General features: G+C 39.1%; 1 long non-coding RNA gene across 1 annotated transcript in view; it reads right to left on the bottom strand.

Annotated features, from left to right (window-relative positions):
• The window catches only part of LOC146304800 (uncharacterized), a 114,293-nt gene that overhangs the window by 45,342 nt on the left and 60,101 nt on the right, over positions 1-8,850 (bottom strand). Inside the window, exon 2 of the long non-coding RNA XR_014769337.1 lies at positions 6,189-6,264. This is a non-coding gene — a long non-coding RNA (uncharacterized LOC146304800). The remainder of the gene's footprint in view (positions 1-6,188; positions 6,265-8,850) is intronic.

Raw genomic sequence — 8,850 nt, 5'->3', positions numbered from 1 at the left:
ATAAAAACATTTAAGTGATATTTTTAACACGGCCGCAGACAGACAACAAAATACAGCCCGAGGGCAACAACAAACAGCGGCGGCGTGAGTGACAGAAAAGCTAATAGGAGCTTGTTACCTGTCAATCAGTGAAAAAAAAAATTACATGGGATCCCTCTTTGACCCTCCCCTCACACTGTGAGTGACACTTTGATTGGACAAGGCATTTTAAATGTAAGATCTAATAGGGCCTTGTATCCTGTCAGTCACAGGTACAGGGCCTGTCTTTTCAGCTTTACTGCCCCCTCCTCACACACACACACACACACACACACACACACACACACACACACACACACACACACACACACACACACACACACACACACCGTCACACAGCAGCGATTCAGTATGTCACTCTCCTGTAACACACTGCTAAATAAACCAGGCTTATTAATAAACAGGCTTTAACTAGAAATATTGCTGATATTGCCGCAGTGACTCCTGACATTAATGCTTTTTTTTGTCTATTGTGAAAACTAAAATACCAGAGAAGACAAGCTATACTCTAACAACAGAACTGTTTCCCAAGAAAGCGCCAAAATAGAAGAAAATTCTTGTTATTACCTTTTAAATATCTTTAAAAGTCTGTCAACAAACAAATATTATCAGTATATATTATTATAAATACAAATTGTGCTGACAGCCCTTTTTATTTCTCTAATTATTGATCTCGTTTATCTGTTTTATGTTAATTAGAGTTCAAATTAATGCAGAATGAGTGTCCGTTTATGACTCATAACCTTTCAGAAGGAGTTCATGTTTATAACGGTTACATTAAGCAATATGTTAATGGAGTCTGGCAGGTAGTCACTGTACTCAAACTCCAGAGTTTGTATTTTTGGAGAAGATTAACGGGCTTAACTTTACATTGACAGACAACTGACAGTTATAAACAGCTCATCATACAGTGTAGGACTCATCCTCGCTTGTCATTCCTGCAGCCTCTCGTTTGAAGCGTGAGGCTGTATATTAAATATGATTTCAACCCATTTCAAACACCGTCTGTGGCTCCAACTCACTATCTGGACTGTAGCACTCATATTTGGACATGCTGTGACATATTTCTCCTTTAATTTTACTGGTTGTTTGTTTCGTTCCTAAAGAGGCCCCCATTGCATCTTATACAGTTTTATGGCCAGTTTGCTAAAAAGATTTTGATCGGTAAATTTAATTCTGAACAGTGCCCAGAATCTTGCAAATAACAGGCATTCCTCCTCTTTGCACGAACAGGCATGAACATCCTGTGAGGTCAGGTTCAAACATGGGTGGGCTGCTCGGCTACTTGCTAAACTAGTCAACAGAATTAAGATCGACGCCCAAATAATCAGACAACTGCTACACTCGTCTTGTGTTATGACCAGTGATAGGTTTTCAAGCAACAGGTGGCTTGATTAACAACTAAATTAAGTACTTAGTGCAGTTTAAGTTCTCGCTTTTGTTTCCTTTTCCGTCTTTTATGAATGTCAGAGTGAGGCTGAGTAATGACAAACTATTCTTTTTCATTAGTTCTGATGTGGTAATGTTGCTCTCAAATGAAATTCATCAAACTCACTGACAGTAAAACGGTCTTTGATTTAGTGATGTCAATGAAACATGTGCTCATAGAACACACACACAAAAAACCCAGGAGAAATCAAAGGTTCTCCCAAAGTTTTGTTCCGTGAGAGACATGAAATACAGTTTTCAATTATATTTTATGGAATTATAAACTGCAGATAGAAACCAAGAGAATTAATTTGGTGAGTAAAGGACATGTCCATAAAACATGCCAACCTTTTAGTGCACAAGTTTCTGATTTAAGTCGAACACAAAAGTAATGTAATCAAGCACTACAGATGTTAGGAGGGCGTTTGTGTGTGTGAGTGTGTGTGTGTGTACAATATAGGAAACAGCACAATAAAACAAAACACAAAACAGACCGGAACACATCAAACCGGCCCTAAAAAGATGAATGTGTTCTTTGTTTCTTAATCTAAAGTGAACTCTACGTGCTATTCAGGAGTGTGTGTGCATGTGTGTGCACACTCATGCACTATTGTGAAGTTCCCCGTGCTTTGACAAGAGGTTAGCAGCGCTAAAATAAACCTCAAGTGAACCGTTTGTCTGATTTTCCCATCAAAATAATGAAACGTGATCAGGTTTCGCTGCGCTGTGCCAGGGAGCGTCCAGGGTCCACAACTGTCAAGGCGGACTTCAAAGGCTTGTGGCCCTTCTGCACTTCGCCTGCCCTGGCCTCGCTGACTGGCTGGCTGGATGACATTCCTGGGTTGTTTCTGCTGCTGCATTTTTTTTTTTCCCTTCTGTGCCCCGACATCCAGCCTGTAGCTCTCAGAGCTAAATTACAGCAGATATTTAAGAGGGGGGAAACACAAAGGGAGTCAGAAGAATAAAAGCTAGAGAGAGTTCATGAAATGACTCATAATGTTTCCAGGACCGAGGAAAGATCGCCGACGCTCTAATATCTGGTACCTGTTCCCGTCGTGAATGGAGCCCAAAAGTCAAACATCTTGAACCAGAACATAACAAGAAGAGGGTCCAGTTATATCAGCGCTAAAGGAGCTAAAGATGTCAAAAGGGAAACAAATTGCTTTGAACATGTTTGTCCTCTTAGGTAAAACCAAACAGAAAAACAAATACATGTAGCAACAGGACAATTAGTAACATCCTCCTTGCAGCAGGAGAAGAAAGGGATCATGTGAAATGTGGTCTTAATTTTGAAAATCACTACCACCAACAGCAGCACTGCCATGAGATAAAAGCTGCCGGTTGTCACAACGGTGGGCTCATTTGTTTACTGTAATTATGCTAAGCAGCGCTGCCGACTGGGAAAGTTGCTACGGCTGCTAAAAAATACAACACAAAGTCACTTAGCTGTGTCATGTAGAGACTGTTTGTACACGCTACATACTTTATGTGCATTAACTGATTTTCTTTGGCCACTTTCGGTTAAAGCTGGAAAACACTGGAGCACAAACGGACTGAGATGCTACCTTTTAAGCTAACACAGCAAGCATTATTTGTTTACATAACCAGCGATACAGAGATCTCGCGGCCTAGCAATCGTCTGGGGAAAGAGTTATCAAGATGGTTTTGTTGACTTTATTTTGTTTTCCTGTCTGGTTTGAATTAAGCACGTTTTTTCTTACGATGAGTAACAAGACAGTAAAGCTCGTCTTAGTTTGATGAAAGAGAGAAACCTGAAATCAGAAGGTATACAGTTGTATTTTTTCTGTTTAATAAGGAGACTATTTATTAATTTACTGGACAGAATCACCTGCTTCATGTATGTCACGATTTAACTTTTTTAACTCAGTTAAGCGTAAATACTGTTTGCAATATTTAAACTTTTTTTTGTTTTAGAATTTCTGGTCTTTCCATTTAGGATTTTAATGCTCTAATTAAAAATCTGCATAGAAAGAGGTGCATGGAAAGACAATTATAGTCAACTGACCCATCAAGCAGCTTTAAAGACATGTAGCACACTTGCTACATCACATCCAACTCAAAGAAGACCCATTTGCAAGTAAATGAAGTACAAAATGTCATAGATCTAGATCATCTGGTACTATTTGAACTGTCCCAGTGTGCTAAACCCCGTCCATTTGGTGCTTCAAATTTGTTCAAACAAGAATCATCTATGAACGCTGTGTAAGCAATCACTGATACAAGTATGTGCAATGCATACACACTCAGCCACACGCTAGAAGCTTGTTGGTCGCGGAGCGGAAAGACAGATGAAGTATGATGTACTGCAGAGTATTCATTTGCTGCACTGGGTGGCCTGTGGCCTGTGGCATCACTACTGTCCCTCTCATTTGGAAGTGCTTGGAATGGTGTGGGTGGGTGAGTGTACATCTCTGTATCTCAGTGTGTGCGCTTGTGTGTGGTGTGTATCTGTCTGCATGCGTCTTCATGTGTGCATGGTGGACAAATGAAAGGAAATCACAGTAATCGGAGCTGACGCGGCGAGATGCACGCACAGAGACTTTCCTGAGAAGATAAAGGAGGAAGATACAGGCCTGGACCTGATTGTCAGCTTCTTGTAATCACTCTCATACTTTACAAAGAGACACGGAGACGGAGAGACCGAGCGACTGAATGACTGACACACATACAAATAGCAAAAGACAAGATGTGTATTGAATGCAAGTGTACTCTTCGAATCTCCTCTTAAATCTGGTTGTGATATGAAGATACGTATCGCTTTACATTCTTTGGGTCATCAAATGTAGCAGCCTGCAATCACTGGCGCGGGTTACTGGCAGATCATCCCAGAATAGTGGAAAAGAAAGATGGCAGGATGGCTCTGTGGTAAAAGGAACTGTCATTCAACCAGAGAATGTGGGTTCAAGCCCCATTTATTGTCTGCGAGCAGAAACCCTGCTGAGGTGTCCTCGAGCAAAACACGGAAACTCAAACAGCAGACAGAACGTTGAAATGACGAATTCTTCTAAACCCAGGACAGCGTTCAGTGACAATGTTTCTCAACACTCATGTGCAACATTTTAAGATTATTTCTAGCGCTTTGTGGTTCACTGAAAAATATCACAACAAATTAGCATGTTTAGCTTGGTGCGTCAAACCTTGTCACCTGATTGGGATGAAGATGAAGATACAACTACTTAATGATAAATAGAAATTAATTTCAAAGTATGCGCTTTGATTAGCAGATTAGCTCACATTGGGTGAAGCATCCACAAGAATCTGTCATTGTCAAGTTTAGCTGTGATGAACTTTGACGCCAAACTCAACCCTTGCCATTGCAGAAATATAGAGTGAAACAAAGTTAAATGAATATGATTTATGGAGGGTTAAAATAAACAAACAAATTCAACTTGAATCAGTTTTTTAGCAGTTGCTTGCACAATTATTGTTAATGATTAATAATAATTGTAGGATAGGAGGGCATGAACTTTTTTTCAGCTTCTGAAGGGGGCCATGCCAGAAAACGTTTGGGAACCACTGGTTTAGGCAATCAGAAGAGCATCAGAAAACATTTAAATCTCACATTGTATTATTTATCCTTTATTATTCTCCCCGATGACTCCCTGTTCAGTACTGGTGGAGGTTAAAAACCTCCCTGCAGTAAACCATCTGATCTCAAAAAGTATCTGCCAAGTTATTGTTTCAGTCAGGAGAAACATGATCTTAATTCTTTTTTGGCAACACAAGGGGAGCTACAACAGAAAGGAGAGATTTTGTATTACTGCCTTTCTGTATGTGCATTAGAAAACACGTGAGACAGAGTGCAAGTTTTTTGTCCATTTTGGTTCAAAGTGGAAAACTATTTCTGGCAAAAATCTTTAACTTAAAGGTCTACTTGCTACCTGGCTAACAACATGCTAACAGAAGGTTTTCTCAAGTGTTTTGCCATTTCTGTGGAGGCACAGAACCAAAATGGAGCTGTCCATGTACTCTTAACAGTTCTCCTCAGGATAAATAAAGTACTATCTTTCCTGTCTTAAAAAAAAGACTTACTAAATTATACAGACCGGCTCCCGGTGACACTGAATGTTGAACTTTAGGTCATAATTTCCCCCAAAATAGACATATCATGTGTCAGGACAGGAAACATCATATATCAAAAAGCATTGTTAAACCTGTAGTCTGGCCATGATCCTGTTTCACAGCTCATGGGAACCAGACAGAAGCTGTAAGAGGACAGCGGTCCCCTGTGGAGAGGGACAGGAATCTGAAAGGGGCATTTCAGGAAATTTGAGAGCGGTCAATGAACATTTGAGCAATGCTGATGTCAACCTTTACAGCCTTTGGAGATCATAAAATGTATACTGTATACAGGTTGACCTGCATAGCAGTTTTTAACTCCAGTAGAAGCTCAAATCCCTGACAGAAGCTAACCAAATCAGACATTTCCAATAAAGTTATGAAAATGGATCCACTTGATGTCATGCCTTGGAGAAAAATAATGCTGCTGCATGAACATACTGTCTAACCGGGAGACATGCACAATGACGTATGTTCACAGAATTGCAGAGCCAATATTATCTCCAAGCAACCTCGTCTCCAAGAAACAACATTTGTAAATAATTTTTGTCTTGTCATATTTACGTTGTGTTGACAACATTTAGAGACAAAGTTTCTTTGAGTGGATCAAACATCACGTTTTTATAATGTGCTGGACTTACAAGCAGGCGGCCGGGACGGATGGCAGGTGGTCAAATGCAGGACTGACACAAGAGTCACGGTTTCCCGTCCAGACACCTGCAAGAAAAGCACTTTGGTTAAGATCAGGTAAAATAAGGAAAGTTAGGCCTGCATGATATGGAAAGAAATATTATCATGTTGTGATTGGAAGATGATTCATAATTAGTGGGAATGATTATTTTTGCGTGACAATTTTCATTCTAACTGAAAAAAAAAAATGTGACTATGTGACATTTTTCAGCGTCTGTACCAAACAAACATGTCTTCTTACATCTGCAGAACACATTTTGTGAGCCAGGACATCTCTGCAGCATTACAGCACAAAAAAACTGTAGCTTCTGCAGTTTGTAATTTTGGCAATATTTAGATTAATTGTGCAGTTCTAGATAGTGTATTGCAAGGATGCCGTTTTTAGGCAGAAAACAAATTAAATGCACCCTCATTGACCAAGTTACAGGTAAGTTCAATATCAACATTTTGTGACTTGTTAGATATGTTGCTCAACAACATTTCCTTGTTATAATAATAGAAAATGTAACTCTGTTTGCATTACATTTCCCTAAAAAATGTTATTTGCTGCTGTGCATTAGTTGTATCAGCCTGTCCTGCCTTTCAACATTGCAACATTATTTTACGGTCAGGATGTTCAGACTTGATGTACCTTTATTTGACAGCTTTTAGGGCAACAAAAATCAAAGTTAGAGATGTTTCCAGACAAGCAAAGGTACTTGAGACAGATACTTGATGCTATGTACTCAGGATGTATTGAGATTCAATACAAGGCCCTATGAAGTGGAAAATTTCTTCACTAGAACTGAATTCCTGGGAGTATGGAGGCAGCTGGTTGACCTTTAGGCTGGAAAATAACATTTACAGGCAATATACTTGAATATATAACTGAATAAATAACATATGATAATCCAGTTCATAAAAAATAGACGGAGAATGGGTTTCCTTTTCCTTTCGGGACGTGTTTAATTGTTTTGTATCTTTGCATGAAAGCAGCTGATGGAAAATGACCAAATTCACGCCATTTTTCGAAGGATTATTAAAATTCATTTGACAAGCTGAATCATTCATATATTCTCTTATCTTTCATGACCTCTGTCTCATTACTGGTGTCACTGTTTTTAAGCTATACTTGAGTATTTTAAGTCGTACATCTGACTGCCAAAACATCTCTGATTGTATTTCTCTCCATTGACGCTCATTTCACTTTAAAGCCAGCGGGTGTACGACTGATGTGAAAATACAAAGTTTATAGTGTTAGTGTCAGACACTTTCACCTCAGGAGATTGATGAATTTTTTTTAGCGTCTGTCTGCTGACCTTTTATACGTTTTTTACAGGTCAAAAAGTTTGTAGGCAAGACAAAAAAGTAGCACCAATAAAAGCACAGAACTGTTGAAAACTTGATTGTCGTATCAGAAGTCTCTCTCCTAAAAAAAAAAAAGGTTTGGTGTATAATGATTTTTGGGACATTCTTGTGTCTCTATTTTCTCGTCACACACACACACACACATTCACACAGTGTCTAGGACGGAGCATCCTTTTAACCGCAGGAGCGTCGAGATAAATAAAGCAATCTAAAGCTGGTCTCTGGGCTCAGCGCGGAGAGTTATAGAGAACGTGAAAGAATGCAGATGTCAACATCTCAAACTGGCCGCAAATTGGCAGTTGTGACACTACTGAGGTTTTAAACTGCCACCAACCCCCTCACACACGTCCCCCCCTCCTCCTCCTCATCTTCTTCTTCATCATCTCTGTCTAGGACCCCTCCCTCACACTTTCCATTAACAATGAAGAGACAATTACTGTGTTGTGTGAACTAACAACTGTCCTACATGTAGACAGAGTATTTTGTTTGGCTGCAGGGGATTCATCCACTGTGAAAAAAAAAAAATATATCACCACAATCATCATCACCAAAACCAAAGACATAAACATCAATCGAAAGAAAGAAACAGCTACTTAGGATTCAGTTTTTGGTGTGATTTGGGCTGAAATTACTGTGCATTTAGCATAATTCTGTCAACAAAGTGAACTACTGAGCCAAGGGGAAGTCACCATGTTTCACAACCTTTTCTTCATCTTTAAGTGCCCGTCTCTCGTCTTCATCAACGAGTTTGAAACACCACACTATTAACAAGCCAACCGCAAAAAAGTTTTTTTTTCTTTTTCCCCTTCTTGTTTTCCACTTCAGTGTGAATAAAGTTAATGAATTGAGTTTTTTGATAAGTTAACAAGCAATACAACGACGAATAACAGTTAGGGATGTAACAATAGATCAAATATTGCAATAAAAGTACGCCTCAATACTGTAACAATATCTACTGTGATATTACATGGTTAATTATTATAATAGCTGGCTGCTTTTAATTTATTTTATCATTATCATTCATTTAATTTATCTTTACAAGCTTTAAGTTTTGCCATGTTTTAGTGTTTGTATCACAGGTTAATGGCGGTGAGGTGACATCCACAGATGTTAAACACACATAGCATTATAACAGGCTTACCATATTACTTTATTTAAGTAAGTAATTTGCAAAAACAAACAAAAGAATGGCGCTAATACTGCATGCCATGCTGCTGAGCAAACCTAAATAACTGCAGGGGAAATTCCATCACAGCGACAGACCCA

This window comes from Lutjanus erythropterus, chromosome 24, assembly GCF_056507025.1.
Source record: "Lutjanus erythropterus isolate fLutEry1 chromosome 24, fLutEry1.hap2, whole genome shotgun sequence".
Classification (NCBI taxonomy): Eukaryota; Metazoa; Chordata; class Actinopteri; order Lutjaniformes; family Lutjanidae; genus Lutjanus; species Lutjanus erythropterus.
The sequence above is the reverse complement of the archived record's forward strand: the minus strand, read 5'-3'. Positions and strand labels throughout refer to the sequence as shown.